Below are 26,140 nucleotides of genomic sequence, written 5' to 3'. Positions count from 1 at the left end.
ATCTAAACCATTCTATGTTGAAGTGAAGCTGTACAGAATGAGAGGTGTGGAGAACATGCAATCCTGAGTACCACTTATTTCCATTCACTTCAATGGATTTTGGGTTGGAACAACCAAATAATCTCCAGCATGCCTTCTTGCTTTGCATTTCAGAGCTATTCTTCCTTGAGTGGGGCTGCTTAAAGGGCAAACATGAACCAAGTTGTTCACTGCAGTGCATTCTTATTTCTTTAAAGGTATAGAAAGTATGTCATTAACATCTGAAAGCCAAAAAGTGCTTCCAAAGGACATACTGATATTTAACCTCACAGTTTTATTAAGTCTCAACTCTACAAGTAGAAAATGTTAATTACATGGTGGTTTCAGCCTGCATAAAAGGTCAATTCACAAGTACTATGCTATTCAGCCTCAGAGGTTGGGAAGGTGATGCTCTGAGTAGAAATATGCTTTCAGTAGTTGATTGGGGCAAATCATAAGAGCTTCCCGGTGCACACTTGCTACTGGGATTCAATTATTGCCAAGGAGGTTTTTAAGACCCCCTGAGCCTCTCATGTTTTGCTTACTGTAAGCAAAACTAATCTTGCAAGTATAAAATTGGCACCTTTTTATTGTGTTGGTTTAGAGAAAGGTCAGATCTAATAAAGATCAGTCTTCTTGACAAATAACACTTAATGTTTCTTACACTATATTGTAAAATCAGATTACTGCTGCAATAGCCTAATGGTACTTAACTTATACTGAAATTGGTCTAATACTACTACAGCATGTATACAGAAGGTTCTTGACCAAACTATTATCTTGAGTAGCACTTGTGGGTGCTGAATCTTGGTCTCTTGATACAGAAAGTCTGTCAAAATTACCAATAAAGCAATAAAAAATGAGAAGGGGAAGTTCTCAGCACTGAGAAAGCATAAAAGTGATAAAAGTCTATGTCACAGAATCACAGGAGCTAGAAGGGACCTCGAAAGATCATCTAGGCCACCCCCCCTGCCAGAGCAGGAACATATCTAGGTGGGTTTTGAATATCTGTAGAGAGGGAGACTCCACAATCCCCCTGGGCAGCCTGTTCCAGTGTTCTGTCACCCTCACACCAAAATAAATTCCCCCTCATGTTTACATGAAATTTCCTATGCTGCCTCAGCTTCCACCCATTGCCCCTTGTCCTGTCACCAGGCATCACTAAGCAGAGCTTGGCTTCAGATTCCTGCCACTCAACCCTTACCTATTTATAAACACTGACAAAGTCACCTCTCAGTCTGCTCTTCTCCAAGATAAAAAGCCCCAACTCCCTCAGTCTCTCCTCATAAGAGAGATGTTCCATTCTCTTAATCATCTTTGTGGCTCTGTGCTGAGCTCTCTCAAGCAGTTCTACTTCTCTCTTGAGCTGCCCATTGAAGAATAGTTTCTCATATAGGAGATCATCCCATGACATATATCTACTGGATTTCATCTCACAGCATCAGGAGTGACAAAATAAAACCAAACAAGGGTGGAAGGAAGAAAAGAGGGAAATGAGGAAGGAGGGGAACAAGGCAGTAAGGAAATAAGGAAGGAGGGAGGGAAGGAAACAAGGAAGGAGAGAAACAAAGAGGGAATGAGGGAGGAAAGGAAGAAAACAAGGAAGGAGGGAAGTAAGGAAGAAAACAAGGAAGGAAGGAGGGAAACAAAGGGAAGGAAGGAAAGAAATGAGGAAGGAAGGAAACAAGGAGGGAAGGAAGGAAGGGATGGATAGAACCCTAAATCCTCCACAAAGTTCCCTTTGCTAACAGGTAGAAGAAAGACTGAGGTATTTGTATTCAGTTCTCCACTGTGCCACCAGCTTCTGTTGCAATGCTGTCAGTTGAACTTGGCTCCTCACAAGAAGATGGAGAAGATGATATCAATGTACCTGCAAACCTAAAATAAGTGAAAGTGCAAACCAGCTACATTTATATTAGCAAATAGCACAACCCAGAAGAAAGGATTTATTTGTGGAGGAGGCATGTTGAAAACACAAAAGCACTAAGACAAAGTATTTGTAGGAAGGGAAAATTCAGATAGTTCTAGACTGCTCCATCTTGTGATGTTAAAGCCAGATGGTAGCTGAAGCACTCAGGAGTGAAGCTGGAGGTAGGAAGATTCAGAGTGGATGTGAGGAGGAAGTTGTTGAGCAGGAGAGTGGTGAGAGGCTGGACTGGGTTGCCCAGGGAGGTGGTTGAGACCCCATGGCTGGAGGTGTTTAAGGCCAGGCTGGCTGAGGCTGTGTGCAGCCTGCTCTTGGGTAGGGTGTCCCTGGGCATGGCAGGGGAGTTGGAACTCGATGACCCTTGTGGTCCCTTCCAGCCCTGCCTGATTCTATAATTCTATGTGCTCACAAGTGCTCCTGGGCATAGCTTCCAAGTGAGCTTCACCCTAAAAGAATTTGGTATGTTTACTCTGTGACCACTCTCTGATGCTAAAAAAAAAATATGATAAAAGGGAATTCTGAGAAATCCACTTCAAAATTTCTCACCCAGGCTAAAATATTGTTATAGGTTAATGTGATAACATTAAAAACAAAGAAAAAGGTGAATAGTAGGTATGGGCAGCCTGATCTAGGGTAGAGTGTCCCTGCCCATGACAGAGGGGTTGTAACTAGGTGATCCCTGTGATCCCTTCCAACCCTGATGGATACCATGATTCTATGATATATTAAGAAGTGTGTAAAGCAGGTAAAAGGTAATTATTCTGCTTGTATTTCATGGCATGTTTTTGTAAATAAACAGAACTTTACTTAAGAATAATATGACAGGAATGTCAGAAAGGTATAAGGTAATTATTCTGCTTCAGTTGGTGCTTGAATGGTGTTAAATGCTGGGAATCCTACTTTGACACAAATGCAAACAGGTAATAGAGAAGGCAGAGGGAACCAATGATCACAAAACATATCATAAAGGGAAACACTGAAGTGAATTGTGTTTTGTTTTTCCTGAAAAGTAAGCTTTTTCTTGTAGAGGGGAATTAACTGTTCTGCATGTTCCAAAAGAGGGGGGAGGGAATGCATTGTTTTGTTACAGGAATTCGAATAAAGGAATGTATCAAACTAACAAATAGCTGGGATCACAGGCTCACAGGATGTTAGGGGTTGGAAGGGAACCAAGGGGATCATTGAGTCCAATCCTCCTGCCAGAGCAGGACCACAAAATCTAGCACAGATCACAGAGGAACACATCCAGACAGGCCTTGAAAGGCTCCAGAGAAGGAGACCCCACAACTTATCTGTGGAGCCTGTGCCAGTTCTCTGGGACCCTTACAGTAAAGAAGTTCCTCCTTGTGTTGAGGCAGAACCTCCTGTGCTGCAACTTACACCCATTGCTCCTTGTCCTGTCCCAGGGAGCAGAGCCTGTCCTGCCCCCCCCCCCCACTCCTGGCAGCCCTCAGATACTTATAAACATTTATCAAATGCCCTCTCAGTCTTCTCTTCTCCAGACTAAGCAGCCCCAGGGCCCTCAGCCTCTCCTCATCAGCCATGTCCTCCAGACCCCTCATCATCCTCATGGCCCTCCACTGGACCCTCTCCAGCAGATCCCTGTCCCTCTTCAACTGGGGAGCCCAAAACTGAATGCAATATTCAAGATGAGGTCTCAGAAGGGCAGAGTAGAGGCAGGGGGAGAACCTCCCTTGATCTGCTGGACACAATCTTCCTAATACACCCCAGGATCCTCTTGGCCACAAGGACACATTGCTGTGCCATGGGTAACTTGTTAGCCACCAGGACCCCCCAAGTCCCTCTCCACAGGGCTGCTTTTTAGTGGTGGAGTTTATTATTCCTCTTCAGAATCAAGGCATTGAGGAACTGTTTTCATTAAAGAAAGATTTTGACATAATTATCAAAGACATTTTTATATATTTGTTCCTACTCAGAGCAAGGTTCTGGATTGTCTGTCCTGCAGATTATCTACCTCTCTGCAATAGGTTAATATAAGAGCTAACCTGCTGGCTCCCCTGACATGCAAGTGAGGGGATAAGTAACACACAAAACTTAGGGTTGAGATAAAGAGATAAGAGTTGAATGTAACATAATCACAATGCATAATTACCTTATCTAATAATCCAGTCAGTCTAATAATACAATGCATGGTTACCTTCTCTTAGCCTATTTGCAGAAGCAACAGCTTGAAATACTGTTACAGCCTAAGATCAGTGCCTTAATTGTAAACTGCAAATGAAAGCTTTTGAGAGAATTGGAGAATGTGCCCCAGAAGGGGCTGAACAGAACATAAGAGATGTGTTTATCTCATTTCATTGGGTTATGTTGATCTATTGGGAGGTAGGAGAGCCCTGCAGAGGGTCAGTGCCAGGCTGGATAGGTGGGCAGAGGCCAATGGGATGAAATTTAACAAGGCCAAGTGCAGGGTTCTGCACTTTGGCCACAACAACCCCAAGCCGAGAGAGGCCCAGAACTGGACACAGCACTCAAGGTGTGGCCTGACCAGTGTTGAGTACAGGGGAAGAATAACCTCCCTCATCCTACTGGCCACACTGTTCCAGGACAGGATGTCATTGGCTTCTCTTGGCTATCTGGGCACATACTGGCTCATGTTCAGCTACTGTCTACCAGCACCCCCAGGTCCCTTTCTTCCTGGCTGCTCTCAGCCACTCTATCCCCAGCCTGTAGCACTGCTTGGGGTTGTTGCGGCCAAAGTGCAGAACCCTGCACTTGGCCTTGTTCAATCTCATATGCAGGAAGGCAGTCCTCAACAGCAGAACAAAGAGGAGCAGGGTAAGAAAGAAACCAAGCAGAAACATCAAGCAGGAGGCACCCCTTCAGCAGACTTCATCCTGTTTCACTGAGTGTGATGCTCATGGTCTGAGATACCTGTAGCCAACTTCAGTCCTCTCTCCTGGCTGACTCAGAATTGCTGATGGCCTGCAGCCTATGTCTGGCCCAGGATCCATCCCAGGAAAACCAGGCTATAGATTAAATAAACCATATATCTCTCTTGGAAAATGTAATATGCAATAATAGCTTAAAAGGTTTACATTAGAGTGTGAGAACAGCTCTGCTAAGTCAGGTTCATTTAGTTCTAGTGCATTATGGCCTAGAAAAGGATGTCGAAATATAGTAACAGGACAGAAACACAGGTACCCTTCCTCCACTACATCCTCTCAGCAACTGCATCCTGCATCTTGCAGGCTTCTGGAGCAAGTTGAAGAAAGGTATTTTTTGTTTCATCAGTAATATGTCTACTTTCCTTTCTTTTTTTTTAGCTTCCCAGCAATTTTTCAAATTGCTTTTTGAGTTGATAGAGATGTTCCTAGTCCTCAGTTTTCTGCAGTAACAGACTCCCCACCTTCGCTCCAGCTGTGTGGAAAAGCTGCTCCCTTTGTTTCTGCTATGCTTTTCTGTAGTAATTTTACTTAATGTACATAGCTGCAGAGAAGAAAATCAAATAGTGAATGTTTGCTGCATTTTCACTTTTTTTTTAATGTCATCACAATCCCTTCCACTTTGTCTTTTTCTGATCAGAGATTTCTGGGCTCACTCTGTAGCTTTGCACATCATCTCTCAGGCAGTGACAAGACTACAGGGAATGGACTGAAGCTGGATGTGGGAAGGTTCAGGCTGGATGTGAGGAGGAAGTTGTTGAGCATGAGAGTGGTGAGAGGCTGGAATGAGTTGCCCAGGGAGGTGGCTGAGGCCCCATGGCTGGAGGTGTTTAAATCCAGGTTGGATGAGGCTGAGGGCAGCCTGATCTAGGGTAGGGTCTCCCTGGGCATGGTAGGGATGTCAGAACTAGATGATCCTTGTGGTCCCTTCCAACTCTGACTGATTCTATGAGTCTATGCGGTTTAGCCTGGAGAAGAAGAGTCCCAGGGGTGACCTCATTGCTGTCTACAACTACCTGAAGGAAGAGGTTATAGTCAGATGGGGATTGATCACTTCTCCCATGCAACAACCAACAGAACAAGGAGATACAGTCTCAAGTTGTGCCAGGGGAGGTCTAGGCTGGATGTCAGGAGGAAGTTGTTGGCAGAGAGAGTGATTGGCATTGGAATGGGCTGCCCAGGGAGGTGGTGGAGTCACTGTCCCTGGAGGTGTTGAAGCAAAGCCTGGCTGGGGCACTTAGTGCCATGGTCTAGTTGGAGGTCTCTTCCAACCCTGATGATACTGTGATACTGTCTAGGGCTGGGTGCTAGGTTGGACTGGATGATCTTGGAGGTTTCTTCCAACCTGTTTGGAAGATGCTATGATTCTATTACTGTTTTCTATTTCTTATATAGGTTTTCTGTAAAGAAAGGACTACAAGGACAATATTTAACATGCTTAAGTTATGCAGTAGCATGATGATTTCTGCTGCATCTTCTATTCTTTTGTTAATTATTAAGGTTTGGTTTGGTTTTGATTGATCTTGAGCACAGAAGTGGCATTTCAGTAGAACGATGGACGATAATTTTAGACCCCTTTCCTGAGTGGTAGTAGCTAATTTATGTTCCATATTCTGTATGCAAAATTAATATCATTTATTCCATGCCCTTCTTTGCCAAGTGCCATACAAAATTTCTTCTGACATTTTATGTCCAAGTCTTTTGAAGGGAGATTCTTCTGGTGACGTCTGAGCTCCTCACCTTTGGCTGCCTTTGTAATCAGTGGAGACAAAATGGCATTTTGAAGGGATGATTTATCCCACTCTGCGTTCCAGAGACAAGTCACTGCATAAAAGTACCTATTTCCTTCCCCTGATTGTGAAAAGGGAGCAAAGGCCTCTGTGCACTGCAGATGCACAGATTTGGTCAGATGAATGACACTCATCAGGTTTTTCTGTATTTCTTCTCAATTCTTTTTTGTTTCAGTGCTCTACATGGTTCAGTCTGACTGGGAAGCTTTATTACATCCTTATTAACTTGTTTCCTAGGTAATTCCTTATCAATCAGTAATAATTAACTAGCTCAAGTCTCTAACATTCTATCAAGGATTTCTGTGGTAATCTTTTCTGTGTTTACAAAACTGATAATCTCTTCCTCAACTTTGGTTTCTGTTATTTCACATGTTTGTATTAATTTAGAAGATTTTCTTTTCCTGCTCTACAGAATCTTAGTTTCTGTAGGAATCAGTAATGGGAGATTTATCATAAGCCTTTAGCTGACACAGGAGACAAACAGGAGCAACTAACTCCTTTTTAGTAACATATTTCATGGTACCTTCAGAGAACTGAAACTGAACTGTAACACCTGCCTTCCTCTGGCATAATCTTTCTTTCTTCTTACTATTGATAGTAGTTTGTGAGACCCTGGAGGTGTTCAAGAAAGGCCTGGCTGAGGCACTTAGTGCCATGGTCTAGTTGATTGTACAGGGCTGGGTGATAGATTGGACTGGAAGATCTTGGAGGTCTCTTCCAACCTAATTGACTGTATGATTCTCTGCTCATTATTGTACTTTAAGCCAATCTGTGCTCCTTTGATGTCCTTACTGCATATTTAATCTACTAACTGGAATAGGTCCAGAGAAGGGTGACGAAGCTGGTGAGAGGCCTGGAGCACAGCCCTGTGAGGAGAGGCTGAGGGAGCTGGAGGTGTGCAGACTGGAGGAGGCTCAGGGGTGAGCTCATCACTATCTTCAAGTACCTGAGGGGAGGCTGTAGCCAGGTGGGGTTGGTCTCTTCTGCCAGGCAAGCAGCAACAGAAGAAGGGGACACAGTCTCAAGTTGTGCCAGGGGAGGTATAGGCTGGATGTTAGGAGGAAGTTGTTGGCAGACAGAGTGATTGGCATTGGAATGGGCTGCCCAGGGAGGTGGTGGAGTCACCGTCCCTGGAGATGTCCCAGAAAAGCCTGACTGAGGCACTCAGTGCCAAGGTCTAGTTGATTGGCCAGGGCTGGGTACTAGGTTGGACTGGATGATTTTGGCAGTCTCTTCCAACCTGGTTGATTCTATGATTCTTTGATGTCCTTGTTGCATATTAACTCTATTAACTAGCAAGAAATGTTTCTGTTTTGCATGTGCTTGAAGAAAAAAAGAAACAAAAATTCAACCAAACCTTACTTTTGTGCCTTTAGTAAGTTCTACCTGCCTCATGGGTGATTTTTTTCCCACTTACAGTGTATTTGTCTGATCACAAGCACAGTGTTATCAAGGAATAGCATATTTTAGTAACCTCCTCTGTTCTCCTGTTACATCTTACTGCCTTTTAAAATGGTTTATGTTTGTTTGGGGATTTTAGGGGGGAATTTTTTTTGTTAATTTTCTGTTCTTTTTATAATGTCTTTTTTTGACTGCCGTACAACTTTCTGATTGTCATTTGCTTGCTTAAAGTGCCTACAATGATGTCCTTAATCTCTGCACCACCTGCAAACATTTAAACCTCTTAGCTCTTAATTCCTTTGTAACAACCCTATTTGCTCATCACCCTTTTTGAAACGAAGAGCTCTTGTAGCAGCTTTTGTTCCTGATTCACTTTTGAGGGTTGTTAAATCTAAACATCTTCTCTACACTGTAACAAAGATGTTCTTGAATAATACAATGATAAATCAGATCATTTTTTTTCCCATGCTGGATTAAGTCAAGTGCTGCTTCTTCCTTCTGGTATCCTTAACTACCTTATCCATGAGGAAGCCACTTATGATACGTAAGATGAAGTTTCACCACGCCACTGTTGTATGATGTTTACATGGTTGCACAGGATAATTGTAGTCTTTTATTTTGCATTTGGTTCCCTGTCCTCAGAACTGCAGCACTTCTTAGTCTATTACCATTTCAACAAAACCCTTTTTATCCTAGCAATGAAACATTAGAGCCCAGAGAGTGGTGGTGAATGGTGCCACATCCAGCTGGCAGCTGTCACTAGTGGTGTTCCCCAAGGATCAGTGCTGGGCCCAGTCCTGTTCAATATCTTTATTGATGACCTGGATGAGGGGATTGAGTCCAGCATCAGGAAGTTTGCAGATGACACCAAGCTAGGAGCAGGTGTTGATCTGTTGGAAGGTAGGAGAGCCCTGCAGAGGGACCTGGACAGGCTGGATGGGTGGGCAGAGGCCAATGGGATGAGATTTAACAAGGCCAATGGCCACAACAACCCCAAGCAGCACTATAGGCTGGGGACAGAGTGGCTGGAGAGCAGCCAGGAGGAAAGGGACCTGGGGGTACTGATAGATAGTAGGCTGAAGATGAGCCAGCAGTGTGCCCAGGTGGCCAAAAGTGCCAATGGCATCCTGGCCTGGATCAGGAACAGTGTGGCCAGTAGGAAAAGGGAGGTTATTCTTCCCCTGTACTCAGCACTGGTCAGGCCACACCTTGAGAGCTTTGTCCAGTTCTGGGCCCTTCAATTCAAGAGAGATGTTGAGGTGCTGGAATGTGTCCAGAGAAGGGCAACAAAGCTGGTGAAGGGTCTGGAACCAAACCCTATGAGGAGAGGCTGAGGGTGTTTAGCCTGGAGAAGAGGAGGCTCAGGGGTGATCTTATTACTGTCTACAACTACCTGAAGGGACATTGTAGCCAGGTGGGGGTGGCCTCTTCTCCCAGGCAACCAGCAATAGAACAAGGGGACACAGTCTCAAGTTGTGCCGGGGTAGGTCTAGGCTGGATGTTAGGAGGAAGTTGTTGTCAGAGAGAGTGATTGGCATTGGAATTAGCTGCCCAGGGAGGTGGTGGAGGCACTGTCCCTGGAGGTCTTCAAGAAAAGGGTGGATGAGGCACTTAGTGCCATGGTCTAGTTGACTGGCTAGGGCTGGGTGCTAAGTTGGACTGGATGATCTTGGAGGTCTCTTCCAACCTGGTTAATTCTATGATTCTATGATTCCCCTTCCCACCTAAACCATTCTATGATTCCACGAGCAACAAAGGTGCACTAAAGATCAGCTGCCAGATGCAGAGGTAGCTGACATTAAGCAAGACCTAGTGAGCTGCTGGAAAGTGCTCTCACTACCATTTCTTTCACGAATCACATTAGCCACACAGCATCACTGTCTCTGGTGCTCTTTTTACAACAACTTTCATTTCTTCCCCAATTACAACTTCCTCATTCTATTCCAAAGCTAAAAATAGGCACCTTTGGGAAAAAATATAATTAATTGTGCTATCATACAGCAGAAGATGTAAGGAACCTTTAAATTACAGACAAAAGACCAAACATATACTGTGTCTCAGGCTTTCTTGCTGCTATTATTTTGGGGAACTCAACAGGGTCTTTACTATTACAGAACTGTCAGATACAGTCGTCCTACTTCTGCTAATTGTCCTTCTGTGAATTTTTAGCACCTGAGCAGAGTTTTGCCTAAACCATTGCACGGTTTAAGAAAATGATGTATTGCAAAAGGCAAAGCATTGTAGCACCTGAATTTGTCATCCACAGCTGAGCAGGCAACAGCTTATTTATAATGGCATTCTGTCATCCTTCAAGCCTCAGTGGAACCCTTAGCAAGTGAATAGCTATTTCAGGAGATATGGCTCATATTTCTAGGCTGTGTTAATCTGAGTCTTACTTCTAGCCACATACAAGGTGTTTTCATGATACTGTTGGTCCACATTAAAAACAATCCTTGAAACCTTCTGAGGCCAAAATCATTCTATCACCTGATACTAGGGAGAACAGACTGACTCCCACTTCATTAGAACCTCTTTTTGGGTAGTTGTAGAGAGCAGTGAGATCTTCCCTCAGCCTTCTCTTCTCCAGACTAAAGAATCCCAGTTTCTTCAATGGCTTCTCATAAGATTTGTTCTCTAGACCCTTCAACAGCTTTGCTGCTCTTCTCTGGACACGTTCCAGCAACTCAGTGTCTTTCTTATAGTGAGGGGTCCAAACCTGAACACAATATTTCAAGTATTTCCTCAGGAATGCCAAATACAGGAGCACAATCACTTCCTGACTCCTGCTGGTTAGACTCCTCCTGATACAGGCCAGGATGCTGTTAATGCTGCAAGTTCTTCTGTTTGGCAATTTATTAGCCACGTTTAAGAGGACTCTGCAGCAGTACCCTGCATTTTATTGTTACCAGTGTAAGAAATACTTTACAGCTGTGTAACTGGACAGGAGCATTTCATTTCAGCTTTTTACAATATCTCATATCAAGTTATCAAATAGAAAACACACATCATGAAACAAAGAAGTGTCTATGAAGCATAGAATCATAGAATCAACCAGGTTGAAAGAGACCTCCAAGTTCATCCAGTGCAACCTAGAACTCAGCCCTGTCCAATCAACCAGACCATGGCACTAAGTGCCTCATCCAAGCTTTGATTCAACACCTGCAGGGACAGCAACTCCACCACCTCCCTGGGCAGCTCATTCCAATGGCAAATCTCTGTAAAGAACTTCCTCCTAACGTTCAGCTTAGACCTCCCTTGGCACAACTTGAGACTGTGTCCCCTTTGTTCTGAAGGGCAACCAAATGCAGACAAAAACAGTTCTCTGATGCTCCATTATTTTGAATCTGTGGGATAAATATGTATCTTCTTAAAAACTCTTCACACATGTTCAGATTCCATAGTCTAAATCACCTCTTTACAGTTTTGAACATAGTGTGAATCTGGATCTGTTTCAATGATTGGGAGGAACACAGGCTGCCCAGGGAGAGTTGTGGAGTCTCCCTCTCTGGAGCTACGCCAGAGAGGGTCCACAGATGCATTCCTGTGTGATCTGGTATAGGTGATCCTGCTGTGGCTGAGGGGTTTGACTAAGTCCCTTCCAGCCCCTAGCCTTCTATGATTCTGCATAAGTAAGCCAACCTGAGGAGACTTTAAGCTTTTCTGGGTAGAATCCTAAAGTATTCCTGGAGGTTATGAAAAAGAAGTGTAAATTGCATCTCAATTTGGAGAAACATCATAAACTGTCTTCTAATTCTCTGCATTAACCCAGAGCTTGTGAGAGACTAAATTTCACTACAATAATAAAATGTTACTTTTCTACTGAGATCTCCATGAAGTCAGAGAAACTTTTGGAACCCACTTTGTATTAGAAGCTCTACCACCCACCTGTCACTCACAGAAAGCATATAATTTTGACAAAAATAAGCAAAACCTCCCCACTTTATTATGTTTTAATTTGCTACTCCTTGCCTGATTAAACTAGTGACATATGCAAATTGCCTGCTGAGTCCTAAATTACTTCTTTCAAAGGATAAATAAATGCCCTTTGGTATTGTCAAATATTAGTAAAAGAACTTTTTGATTGACAGATAAGAAGTCAACTCTGGGACAAAATATCATTATTTTAAAAGTGGATTTTTGGGCTTAGACATAAATGTCCAATGTTTTACAGCACGGAGAAAAAATTAGGGGTTTGCAAGTTCTTCCTGAAAAACTTGGTGGAATTCAGTCAGGAGTCTTATTGATTGGAAATCTCATGACAGCTGACCTCTCCTATGAGGACAGATTGAGAGAATTGGGGCTGTTCAATCTGGAGAAGAGGAGGCTCCCAGGTGACCTTATTGTGTCCTTTCAGTATCTGAAGGGGACCTACAAAAAAACTGGAGAGGGACTTTTCAGGATATCAAGCAGGGGCAGGACTAGGGGGGATGGAGCAAAGCTGGAGGTGGGGAGATTCAGCCTGGACGTGAGGAGGAAGTTGTTGAACATGAGAGTAGTGAGAGCCTCGAATGAGTTCCTAGGGAGGTGGTTGAGGTGCCATCCCTGGAGGTGTTTAAGACCAGGCTGGATGAGGCTCTAGCCAGCCTGATCTAGGGTAGAGTGTCCCTGCCCATGACAGGGGTGTTGGAACTAGGTGCTCCTTGTGGTCCCTTTCAACCCTGACTGATTCTATGACTTCCCTATAGAATTACTTGTGTTTTTTTCTTGTTTTCCATCCAGCCCCAATCTAGGACCGTGGTTATAAATCTGCACCCAGGCCTGCCCTTTTAAAGAATTGCTCTCAAGTGAATAAGAAGAATCATGAGCATGACCTTTAAAAGATAGCATATGACCAATTAAGAAGAGATTTTCTTAGTGTTCCCAAGAGCATGAAGAACTGTGCAGAGCTAGAGACAGAAAAAAAAAGAATAATTAACTATAATCTTCAACAGGTTATGGACAATGACTCTTTAGAGCTGGTGGATGTCAGCATTAATTAAATCTAGGGACAGACCAGACTAGATTATTTTGCTTTGTTTTTGAAGAATAATAGCCAAGTGAAAAAAATAATCATACTGAAGCAGGGTACTTAAGACAATGGCATCATGAGTGGGAAGATCAAAAAAATTACTGGAGGTTTCTGATTAAGGATTGAGCAAACTCGTGCTGGAGTGGTGACATTTGGGTCTTGATTTAAACTTGCAATTATGGTGCATAAATTAAGTGCAGTGCTATTGGTACATACATTTTATTCTGAAAACTGTTGCATCCACCTCTATGAACCTCAACTCCCCATAGGAATGCTGCAGAGCTTTCAAAACTTTGCTTCAATTCTTGAAATAGATGCAAGCTGAAGTGTTTTTCTTTACCTTCCTTAGACCCCCAATGCCACATTTTTAGTGCATTTATCCATATATAATCCTAAAAAAATTATTTGATTCAGATCACAGAATCACAGAATCAACCAGGTTGGAAGAGACATCCAAGATCAGCCAGTCCAATCTAGCACCCAGCCCTGTCCAGTCAACTAGACCTTGGCACTAAGTGCATTATCCAGGCTTTGCTTGAACACTTCCAGGGACAGCAACTCCACCACCTCCCTGGGCAGCCCATTCCAATGCCAATCACACTCTCTGGGAAGAACTTCCTCTTAATATCAAGCCTATACCTACCCCAGCACAACTTGAGACTGTGTCCCCTTCTTCTGTTGCTGGTTGCCTGGCAGAAGAGACCAACCCCCACCTAGATAACTCACAAAACCTCAGATATTCATGTCCTTGAATCCTTAAATGCCTTCCCTAGATCTCAATGCCACATTTTTAATACATTTCTCCATATATAGTCCTAAAAGATTTATTTGAGTCAAATATCTCACCAAACCTCAGATATTCATGTTGTGATAGGCCAAAAATAGGCTTACACATGTCCTGGCTTGCCCAGGCATGTTTTTCTGCTCTCCCTCTTTCTGCTATGGGGAGAAGCAATTATGGGAAAGAGGACAAAGAACCTGGAGCCACTGAGTCTAAGGACTCTGGCCTGACCAGTGGTGAGTACAGGGATAGAATAACCTCCCTTGTCCTACTGGCCACACTGTTCTTGATACAGTCCTTACCAGCTGCAGATTAAAAGCATTAAATTTCTTTCTGCATCCATCTGCCATTTCCTTTCACTAGAGTAGAGCAACAAATCTCACAGAGTGCTGTATGCATGGTGTTCATAAGCAGTTCTGTTTCCATCTATTAAATATTTTGCAGAAGAAATGGATTCACAGTAATAATTTCTTCCTATATCTACCCTGTTTCCCTCCACAGATTTGCCTCAGGATAAAGCATTCTTGACTAAAGTGTGGCTAATCTCCTTCTCACAGGATTCACTGAGAGGCATTTGATAATTACCCAGAGAGAGTATTTCAATGACTTAACAATATCTATGATGGAATGATATATGGGTACATAAGAAAACCAACCAACCAAGCAAAACCCCAAACAAACACCACAAATATGATGGTTTTTTTTAAGGCAAAATTACGCAATAAAATGAGGAGCAGTGTGGGCAGCAGGACAAGGGAGGTTATTCTGGCCCTGGACTCACCACTGGTCAGGCACACCTTGAGTCCTGTGTCCAGTTCTGGACTCCTCAATTCAAGAGAGAGGTTGGGGTGCTGGAAGGCGTCCAGAGAAGGGCAACAAAGCTGCGAGTGGCCTGGAGCACAGCCCTGTGAGGAGAGGCTGAGGGAGCTGGGGGTGTGCAGCCTGGAGTGCTGGAGGCTCAGGGCAGACCTCATTGCTGTCTACAACTACCTGAAAGGAGGCTGTAGCCAGGTAGGGTTTGTCTCTTCTGCCAGGCAAGCAGCAACAGAACAAGGAGATACAGTCTCAAGTTGTGTCAGGGGAGGTCTAGGCTGGATGTTAGGAGGAAGCTCTTGCCAGAGAGAATGATTGGCATTGGAATGGGCTGCCCAGAGAGGTGGTGGAGTTGCCATCCCTGGAGGTGTTGAAGCAAAGCCTGGATGAGGCACTTAATGCCATGGTCTAGTTGACTGCATAGGGCTGGGTGCTAGGTTGGACTGGCTGATCTTGGAGATCTCTCCCAACCTGGTTGATTCTATGATTGTATGAAAAGTGGTAGCTTATATGATTATTCAGGGTTCAAAATCTGTTTTCAGAATTGCTGAGTACTGTTTCCTTTGGCTTGTGTGGAAACTCCTGGGTGCCTGCCTGGCATTTTATAAAGCAGATTGCTGTGAAGATTTGAACAGTTAAACACATCAGAACTAGGCTTTATTGGTAGTGGTGAAAAGAGGAGCATGCATCACCTCTAATCTTATTAGCAGCAGCATGCTTTGCAGGAACAAATAACTCAGCTTCTTTTCCAAGGAAAGCTAGTCACTGTGGCAAGCTGTGCATGAAAATTAAACACTGATAATGTAATTTTCTACTCTCTAAGGAGCTTGCAGGAGACTAGATTGTGGAACTCAATCTCAGGGAAAGTGCCAAGTGAAAAAAAAAAGGAAATATCATTCTTTATGGATCAAATCAAATAAAAATAGACAATTATTACTTAGGAAATTTTATCTGATGGAATCTTTTAATTCTATTGGATTTTTGCTTTCATTGACATGTGTTCTCCACACCTACAATCATCAGCTTGGCACTGTTATATACATCTATTAAACTTTATGGTAGCCTAACCCCATGGTAAGTAGAATCATAGAATTAGAGAATCATCAAATCATTTTGATTGGCAAAGACCTTTAAGATCATAGAGTCCAATCGTTATCTACCTCTAGCAAGTCTGGTGCTGAACCACATCAGTTAGCATCATCTGTGAGTCCTGTGAATACCTCCAGGAGTGGTGATGAAACAGTTATGACAACATTTCATAGAATAGAATCATAGAATCAACTAGGTTGGAAGAGACCTCCAAGCTCATCCACTCCAACCTAGCACCCAGCCCTAGCCAATCAACCAGACCATGGCACTAAGTGCCTCATCCAGTCTTTTCTTGAACACCTCCAGGGACGGTGCCTCAACCACCTCCCTGGGCATCCCATTCCAATGGGAAATCACTCTCTCTGTGAAGAACTTCCTCCTAACATCCAGCCTATACTTTCCCCGGCACAACTTTGAAGAGGAGACCCAAGGGTTTTGGTAATTCTGATGTGATTCCTGTGTACTGCAGTGCAAAGCATGAGATGGCACAGTTTTTGGCTGGGCAGATGGTATTCTTCTATGATGTTGGCTGCATCAGCAGTTTACCTCTGCAAGCAGTTTCCAGGGCCTCAGCTTATAGCTGGGATCTAATGGCAAAGGGTGTCATATTCAAGTCAGTCTGGATGCAAAGCACTGCTTCAGTGATATTTTGGATAAAGTCAGGCATAAATTTGTACTACATTGACTAAAGATCTGACTTAACAAAGGTTAGATTACTCTATGGCTACTGGGGTTGCACATACACTGAGAGCAGTCGTGCAGAAAGGGAACCTGAGAGAAAAGATTGGATTCTCTTGGAGAATTGCCTCTGGATATTGGCAGAGACATGGGTCCAATGCTATCAGAATGTCATCAAGCTTGAGCTGCAATCCAATAAAAATGAAAGATAGGTTTACATTTTGTATAGTAACTCTGTGAATAAATGTCTAGGGTGTGTGGGGATGTCCATCTGCAGTTTTTCAACAATGAACGAGACTGAAGAGTGGTGAAAACTGTGAAAGAAAGGTTTAGAATATAGGGCAAGAGTTTATACTTGAAGTACAATAATGTAGATCCACCTTACCAATCTTTATGCCCCTGGATGGGAAAAGAGATGATTCCCTGCAAGTGAGAGGGAGAAAAGAGCCAGACATCTTCAGCTGGAGTTTCAGCCCACCTATGATCATAGAACCATAGAATCAAGCAGGTTGTTCTGTTGGTGCTTGCATGGCAGAAGAGACCAACCCCCACCTGGCTACAGCCTCCCTTCGGGTAGTTGTAGACAGCAATGAGGTTAGCCCTGAGCCTCCTCTTCTCCAGGCTGTGCTCCCTCAGCCTCTTCTCACAAGGCTGTGCTCCAGGCTTCTCACCACCTTTGTTGCACTTCTCTGGACATGTTCCAGTATCTCAACATCTGTCCTGAATTTAGGAGCCCAGAACTGGGCACAGCACTCAAGGTGTGGCCTGAACAGTGATGAGTTCAGGGGCAGAATAACCTCCCTTGCCCTACTGGCCACACTGCTCCTGATGCAGACCAGGATGCCATTGGCTCTTCTGACCACCTGGGCACACTGCTGCCTCATGTTCACCTACTATCTACTGCTACCCCCAGGTCCCTTTCTGCCTGGCTGCTCTTCAGCCTCTCTGTCCGCAGATATTACCTCACCAGTCCCATATGTATAAATAGCAGTGCCAGGGAAAAAAAATGAAGTGTTTTCCTAGAGATTTCTGAAGATGAGCAGGAACATATCCTACCGGACACCAGCACTAAGTGTTGGTGGGCATTTTATTGCCATGATCACTGTATCTATACAGCAGATATATCTCAAAACTGCTGTATCAGTTATTGCTCTTACAGAACTAGTTGGAAGTTCTTCACAGAGAGAGTGATTTGCCATTGGAATGGGCTGCCCAGGGAGGTGGTGGAGTCACCATCCCTGGAGGTGTTCAAGAAAAGACTGGAAGAGGCACTTAGTGCCATGGTCTGGTTGACTGGCTAGGGCTGGGTGCTAGGTTGGACTGGATGATCTTGGAGGTCTCTTCCAAGCTGGTTGATTCTATGACCATTTAAAAAGAAATTCTACATTATCTTACTTCTCTGTAGATATGCAAACATTTGCATTCATAGACAGTCATCAGTTTACACAGGGTGCTATTTGAAAGCAAAAGTAGAACCTGTAATCTGCTCAGGACAATCATGATATTAGTATTTTAAAACACTAAAACCCTATTCCTTTGTATCTAAGAAATAATTATTTTGTTGTTATTACTATATTACATGACAGATTCTTAGCAGACACAAAGCTAGCTATGTCTCTGTAATCTATGCTGACTTGTATCAGCTAATGGGTGACCTGGCATTGATGTTTGTTTTTCAGTCCATTAACCACCTCACTATTTCACATTAGTAACACTGACAGTTGCAATACTATAGGGAAAAAAAACCTACCCAGACCTTAATGTGACCTCTCCATTTGGAATTCAGATGCACTGGCACAGATCTTAAAATGAGACAGTTCTGAATTTTACATTCTTCATATCCCATGCCTGAAGTGAACTCCTCATTTAATGCCTTCATCTGCAGATTTTCATCACATAGCAAAAGCTGACTCGTGCAGACAGGTTTGTGCAGCCTGCTCCTTGATGTTTTTTTTTCTTAGAATCATAGAATCAGTCAGGGTTGGAAGGGACTACAAGGATCATCTAGTTCCAACCCCCTTGGCCATGGGCAGGGACACCCTACCCTAGATCAGGTTTGCAAACAGGCAATGTGAAGTAGGATTATGGGATTAGCTCAAGATAGTCATAGAATCAGCCAGATTGGAAGGGACCTCCAAGACCATCCAGTCCAACCTATCAGTCAGCCCTATCCAGTCAGCTAGACTGTGGAACTAAGTGCCTCATCCAGGCTTTTCTCGAACATTTCCAGGGGTAGTGACCCCACGATTTCCCTGGGCAGCCCATTCCAATGCCAATCACTCTCTCTGTGAAGAACTTCCTCCTAATATCCAGCCTATACCTCCCCTGCTACAAATTGAGACTGTGTCATCTTCTTCTATTGCTGTTTGCCTGGCAGAAGAGACCAACCCCACCTGGCTACAGCCTCCCTTCAGGTAGTTGTAGACAGCAATGAGGTCTACCCTGAGCCTCCTCTTCTGCAGGCTGCACACCCCCAGCTCCCTCAGCCTCTCCTCATAGATTTTGTGTTCCAGGCCTCTCGTCCTTCTCTGGACACATTCTCAACATATTATCCTGCATCAATCAGTGTAGCTCCATTATTGGCAAGGATCCTGCACACACAGATCTTTGTTAGAAACATCTTCAACTCTCAAATCATGTGGTGCATGTTTTTGCTGTTTGAGAGTCGTTACAATTGCAGCTTCTTGCTGGCCATCATATTTTACTGTCCAAATAACTTCTCAGATAAACCTTCCAGCTCACTGGCATGAATAATGAATAAGGCAGCAGCAGTGTTGGTTTTAAAATGCGTGTCAACACTTTAACATCTGAACATCTATGTAAATGCAAGCTTTTAGCAGAATTTCAATTTAACAAATTACAGTTTGTGACTCTAATTTATGAGAACTATGTAAATACCTAAGATTTTTATAGCTGCTCCCGCTTAAATTAATCACAAATTACTAATTATGCCTTTTTCAGCTGCAGGATATGCAAATTTAGTTGCATAAAGAAAGAAAGTGCTCAAGAATAGGTTGATTTTAGAAACGTTGTGTAGTGTAGTTTCTGGACAGTAGAGTGCAGCCTTTTAACCTGATACAGACCTAACTGCTCCCCATCAGTTTTGTTTGCATTGAAATTCAACATAGGAATAAAAAAATAAATAGAAAATGTAAAGAATTTTATTCTTCAGAGAGGAATTTAAGTTCAGAATATGAATGAACAACATTGTAGTGGTTTGGGTGTTCCCCCCCCCACTTTAGAAATCACCCAGAGTAGATTCAGCCAGCTCTGGAAATATGAATCACAGTATCACAGTATCATCAGGGTTGGAAGAGACCTCATAGATCATCAAGTCCAACCCTTTACCACAGAGCTCAAGGCCAGACCATGGCACCAAGTGCCACGTCCAATCCTGCCTTGAACAGCTCCAGGGACGGCGACTCCACCACCTCCCCGGGCAGCCCATTCCAGTGTCCAATGACTCTCTCAGTGAAGAACTTTCTCCTCACCTCCAGCCTAAATTTCCCCCGGCACAGCCTGAGGCTGTGTCCTCTTGTTCTGGTGCTGGCCACCTGAGAGAAGAGAGCAACCTCCTCCTGGCCACAACCTCCCCTCAGGTAGTTGTAGACAGCAATAAGGTCTCCCCTGAGCCTCTTCTTCTCCAGGCTAACCAATCCCAGCTCCCTCAGCCTCTCCTCGTAGGGCTGTGCTCAAGGCCTCTCCCCAGCCTCGTTGCCCTTCTCTGGACACGCTCAAGCACCTCAACATCTCTCTTGAATTGAGGGACCCAGAACTGAACACAGCACTCAAGGTGAGGTCTAACCAGTGCAGAGTACAGGGGCAGAATGACCTCCCTGCTCCTGCTGACCACACCATTCCTGATGCAGGCCAGGATGCCACTGGCTCTCTTGGCCACCTGGGCACACTGCTGGCTCATGTTCAGGCGGGTATCAATCAGCACCCCCAGATCCCTCTCTGTCTGGCTGCTCTCCAGCCACTCCGACCCCAGCCTGTATCTCTGCATGGGGTTGCTGTGGCCAAAGTGCAGCACCCTGCACTTGGAGCTATTGAACCCCATCCCATTGGACTCTGCCCATCTGTCCACGAGGTCAAGGTCCCGCTGCATAGCCTTTCTGCCCTCCAACTCAGTCACATCTGCCCAATGCAGCTTATATTTACAGCTAGCACAATATCCAAGCAGATATTTACAGTATATATACAGTTATATACAGAAATAGACAAGGTAAAAGGTAATACAGAAACACAACTCCCCTCCCAGAAACCTGAGTCCCCAGGAGGGGCTCTCAACCACTCCTGCACCTTCCCCCTGCCCCTCTCAACCTTACCCCAGTCCCAAGGAAGAATGGAGGTTCGGCCAAGGGGTTAGGAAGCAAAGTGGATTAGTCCAAAATGGAGGGGGAGGTTAGAGAGTGAGATGCAGCCCCAGTGAGAGTGGTTATCTATGTTTTTATTTCTTGTTCCTATACATCTCAGCAAGCCTATGAGGGAAGTAGACATCACCATTGTTTTCCTTTCACAGCCTGTAATCTAGTTCTTCTCACCAAAACATTCTAGCCTGCTTCAAATAGCACAAACATCAATAGGAAACATAAAGAATTTTATTCCTCAGAGAAGAATTTAAGTTCAAAATGTGAATGAATTACACTGGTAGAAAAGATAAAGTGTTTTATTTCTCAGAGAATAATTTAAATCCAAAATATGAATAAACAACATTGATAGAAAATATAAAGAATTTAATTCCTCAGAGAAGAATTTGAGTTCAAAATATGAATGAACATCGATAGAAAATATGAAGAATTTAATTCCTCAGAGAAGAATTTGAGTTCAAAATATGAATAAACATCAATAGAAAATATAAAGAATTTAATTTATCAGAGAAGAATTTAAGTTGAAAATATGAATGAACATCAATAGAAAATATGAAGAATTTAATTCCTCAGAGAAAAATTTGAGTTCAAAATATGAATGAACATCAATAGCAAATATAAAGAATTTAATTTATCAGAGAAGAATTTAAGTTGAAAATATGAATGAGCATCAATAGAAAATATGAAGAATTTAATTCCTCAGAGAAAAATTTGAGTTCAAAATATGAATGGACATCAATAGCAAATATAAAGAATTTAATTTATCAGAGAAGAATTTAAGTTGAAAATATGAATGAACAGCAATAGAAAAGGTAAAGAATTTTATTCCTCTGAGAAAAATTTAAGTTCAAAATATAAAATATAAATAAACATCAATAGAGAACATAAAGAATTTAATTCCTTAGAGAAGAATTTGAGTTCAAGATATGAATAAACATCAATAGCAAATATAAAGAATTTAATTTATCAGAGAAGAATTTAAGTTGAAAATATGAATGAATTACATCAATAGAAAATATAAAGTATTTTATTTCTCAGAGAAGAATTTAAGTTCAAAATATGAATGAACAACATCGATAGAAAATAGGAAGAATTTTGTTCCTCAGAGAGTAATTTAAGTTCAAGATATGAATGAACAACATCAATAGAAAATGTAAAGAATGTTATTCCCTAGAGAAGAAATTAAGTGCCTCAGCCAGGCTTTGCTTGAACACCTCCAGGCGTGGTGACTCCACCACCTCCCTGGGCAGCCCATTCCAATGCCAATCACTCTCTCTGCCAACAACTTCCTCCTAACATCCAGCCTATCCCCTGCCACAACTTGAGACTGTGTCCCCTTCTTCTGTTGCTGCTTGCCTGGCAGAAGAGACCAACCCCTGCCTGGCTACAGCCTTCCTTCAGGTAGTTGCAGACAGCAATGAGGTCAGCTCTGAGCCTCCTCTTCTGCAGGCTGCACACCCCCAGCTCCCTCAGCCTCTCCTCACAGGGCTGTGCTCCAGGCCGCTCGCAGCTTTGTTGCCCTTCTCTGGACACCTTCCAGCACCTCAACATCTCTCTTGAATTGAGGAGCCCATAACTGGACACAGGACTCAATACGTGGCCTGACCAGTGCTGAGTACAGGGCCAGAATAACCTCCCTTGTCCTACTGCCCACACTGCTCCTGATCCAGGCCAGGATGCCATCCACCTCCCTCAGCCGCCTCTCATAGGCCTTGTGTTCCAGGCCCCTCGCCAGCTTTGTTGTCCTTCTCTGGACACCTTCCAGCACCTCCACATCTCTCTTGAATTGAGGGGCCCAGAAGTGGACACAGCACTCAAGGTGTGGCCTGAGCAGTGCTGAGTACAGGGCAAGCATAACCTCCCTTGTCCTTCTGGCCTAGTTTGTGCTCCTGCAGCTGCTCTGTGACAAGTGAGACGCCATTCCCACCTAGAATCCATCCAACCTTCTGATGGCAACAGAAGCGTTGGCTGCAGTGGAATTTCTGCAGCCAAGTGGAGTCTGCCCTGCAGGTAAGCAGAACCAGAGAAGGTTTTTTTATTGACAGCTGTGGCAGTCAGAACTGGAAAGTTTAGGAAGGACACTGAGATGCTTGAGCGTGTCCAGAGAAGGGCAACGAGGCTGGGGAGAGGCCTTGAGCACAGCCCTACGAGGAGAGGCTGAGGGAGCTGGGATTGGTTAGCCTGGAGAAGAGGAGGCTCAGGGGAGACCTTATTGCTGTCTACAACTACCTGAGGGGTGGTTGTGGCCAGGAGGAGGTTGCTCTCTTCTCTCAGGTGGCCAGCACCAGAACGAGAGGACACAGCCTCAGGCTGCACCAGGGGAGATTTAGGCTGGAGGTGAGGAGAAAGTTCTTCACTGAGAGAGTCATTGGACACTGGAATGGGCTGCCCGGGGAGGTGGTGGAGTCGCCGTCCCTGGAGCAGTTCAAGGCAGGATTGGACGTGGCACTTGGTGCCATGGTCTGGCCTTGAGCTCTGTGGTAAAGGGTTGGACTTGATGATCTGTGAGGTCTCTTCCAACCTTGGTGATACTGTGATACTTTTACAGCGATTCCTCTTGCATATTCACGCTCCTTTCCTAGCTGCCCTGTGGTTGCACTGTTGGATGCAGATATTTTACTGTTAGGCTTTTTATTTCCCCTCCCTATTACATATTTATCTGTGCATTTGTCAATTTTGGTATTGCAGCTCAGAACTTTCAGTCTGTGCTTCTCGGAAAGAAGGAAGTTTTGGTCTCCTACAGCTGCAGAACTTCAGCTTCCTTCTTTGAGTGCTGACTTGGGTTTGGTTTTTCTTGTGGGGGGTTATTTTGTTTTGGTTTTCAGGCATCTTTTCCTTTTTTTAAGGGCTGGCTTGACCTTTGTTTTGAGCAGGGATGTTTAAGGTTGGTTCTCAGGCATCCTTCTTTTGTTTTAAGTGCCTGTTTGTTTGGGTTTTTTTTGAGGGGAGGTTGTTCTATTTTGGATTTCAGGCATCCTTCTTTTGTTTTAAGTGCTGGTTTGTAGTCTATGTGAGTAAAGAGTACAGCTCCAGAGGGATGTGGAGATGGTGGAGCATGTCCAGAGCAGGGCCATGAGGATGCTCAGAGGGCTGATGCACCTCTGCTATAAGGACAGACTGAAAGAGTTGGGGCTGTTCAGTCTGGAGAAGAGGAGTCTGCAAAGTGACCTTCTTGTGGCCTACCAGGATCTGAAAGGGGCCTACAAAAAAGCTGGGGAGGGACTTTTTAGGCTCTCAGGGAGTGACAGGACTGGGGGGGATGGAGCAAAGCTGGAGGTGGGGAGAGTCAGGCTGGAGGTGAGGAGGAAGTTGTTGAGCATGAGAGTGGTGAGAGGCTGGAATGGGTAGCCCAGGGAGGGGGTTGAGGCCCCATGGCTGGAGGTGTTTAAGGCCAGGCTGGATGAGGCTGTGGGCAGTCTGCTCTAGGGTAGGGTGTCCCTGCCCATGGCAGGGGAGTTGGAACTCGATGACCCTTGTGGTCCCTTCCAACCCTGCCTGATTCTATAATTCTATATGCTCACAAGTGCTCCTGGGCATAGCTTCCAAGTTTGCTTCACCCTAAAAGAATTTGATATGTTTACTCTGTGACCACTCTCTGATGCTAAAAAAAAAATATGATAAAAGGGAATTCTGAGAAATCCACTTCAAAATTTCTCACCTGGAGAACTAGGTGGAACTAGATGGTCCTTGTGGTCCCTTCCAACCCTGACTGATTCTGTGATTTTCTTAGGGGGGTTGTTTTGGTTTGGTTTTCAGGCATCCTTTATTTTATTTAAGTGCTGGCTTGTTTTTTTTTTTTTTTTTGTTTTTTTTGGGGGGGGGTTGTTTTGGTTTTCTTTAGTTACTTTAATTCTTTGTTGAATAGTCGTTCTTGCTATCCTTCCATCTCCTTCCAGTTAGCCTTTCTTAGGCTTCAACTCCAGTATTTTCTTAACTTTTTTTGCTTTTAAGAGAGACAGTTACATATTAAAAGAATCTAGCAAAGGACTACCAAACTGGCTAGGATCTGGGAGGACAGGCTGAGACCTGAATTTTTCAGGCTGGGGAAGAGAAGGAGAAGAGGAATCATCTTTTTTACCAGCAGCTGTGTACTAAGAGCATGTAAAGACTGAGAGACAGAATTTCCCAGAGGTAAGGGATGAGAGAAATAGAAGCAGCACACATGTTCACTAGCATAAATTCAATTCGATGGGGGGGGGGGGAAGTCCCTATTTCAGGGCAGTCAAAAAATATGTCCTAACTTCAGTATAAAATCCAATTTTGAAGATAGCCTTTTTTCATCTGAAGGTTGCCCTAGGCAACGACCTTTTCCAAATTAAATGAATCTCTATTTCTACATCTAGCTTTTTTTATTTATAATCAAGTTCTGCAGACAGCCTCTCATAGGATTTGAGGCCTGGAACACAAACCCTATGAGGAGAGGCTGAGGGAGCTGGGGTTGTTTAGCCTGGAGAAGAGAAGGCTTAGGGATGACCTCATTGCTGCCTACAACTACCTGAAGGGAGGCTGTAGCCAGGTGGGGGTTGGTCTTTTCTGCCAGACAACCATCAGCAGAACAAGGGGACACAGTCTCAAGTTGTGGCAGGGGAAGCCTAGGCTGGATGTTAGGAAGTTCTTGCTAGAGAGAGTGATTGGCATTGGAATGGGCTGCCCAGGGAGGTGGTGGAGTCACCATCCCTTGAGGTGTTCAAGAAATGCCTGGCTGAGGCACTTAGTGCCATTATCTGGTTGACTGGACAGGGCTGGGTGCTAGGTTACATTGGATGATCTTGGAGGTCTCTTCGAACCTGCTTGATTCTATGATTCTCTCAAAAGCATAGTTAGGGAATTTTTTTTGTCAGAGACAAATTTAGGCAAGTGATGCTATCTGGAGTAATTTTATGTGATTTTGACCCAAGAATTTTGTGACTAATTGCAACAGAGATGGCAATTGAGACTTAGGTAGATGATGGCATTCTATTTTTTTCACATGCAGAGATCAGTGGAATACCTTGTGAAATGCACAAGGAAAAAGTGGAATTTGTTCCTCTGTAAGAATTGCTGGACACAGAGGTTTTATTTATTCACTTACTGAAACAAAAGGACCTATCAGAAGCATTAGCATGAAAAACAATCCAAACCCTTGAGTATGTTTCTTAAGAAGGCTAAGATAAAGAACTTGGTTTTGAAGCATTGATTGGACCAAGTTTTTAATATCAACCACTATTTTTAGTCTTATCTCAGCAGTCATAGTGATGGGAATCAATGAAAGAAACATGTAGTTTTATGGCTCATGGCATAGATTTGTTGTTCAAAGTATATAGTTGTGTACACTACACAACATCACCACCGGAGTTGTCTGTGGCATCATAGAATCATAGAA

This window comes from Pogoniulus pusillus, chromosome 3, assembly GCF_015220805.1.
Source record: "Pogoniulus pusillus isolate bPogPus1 chromosome 3, bPogPus1.pri, whole genome shotgun sequence".
NCBI classification, from domain to species: domain Eukaryota; kingdom Metazoa; phylum Chordata; class Aves; order Piciformes; family Lybiidae; genus Pogoniulus; species Pogoniulus pusillus.
The sequence above is the reverse complement of the archived record's forward strand: the minus strand, read 5'-3'. Positions refer to the sequence as shown.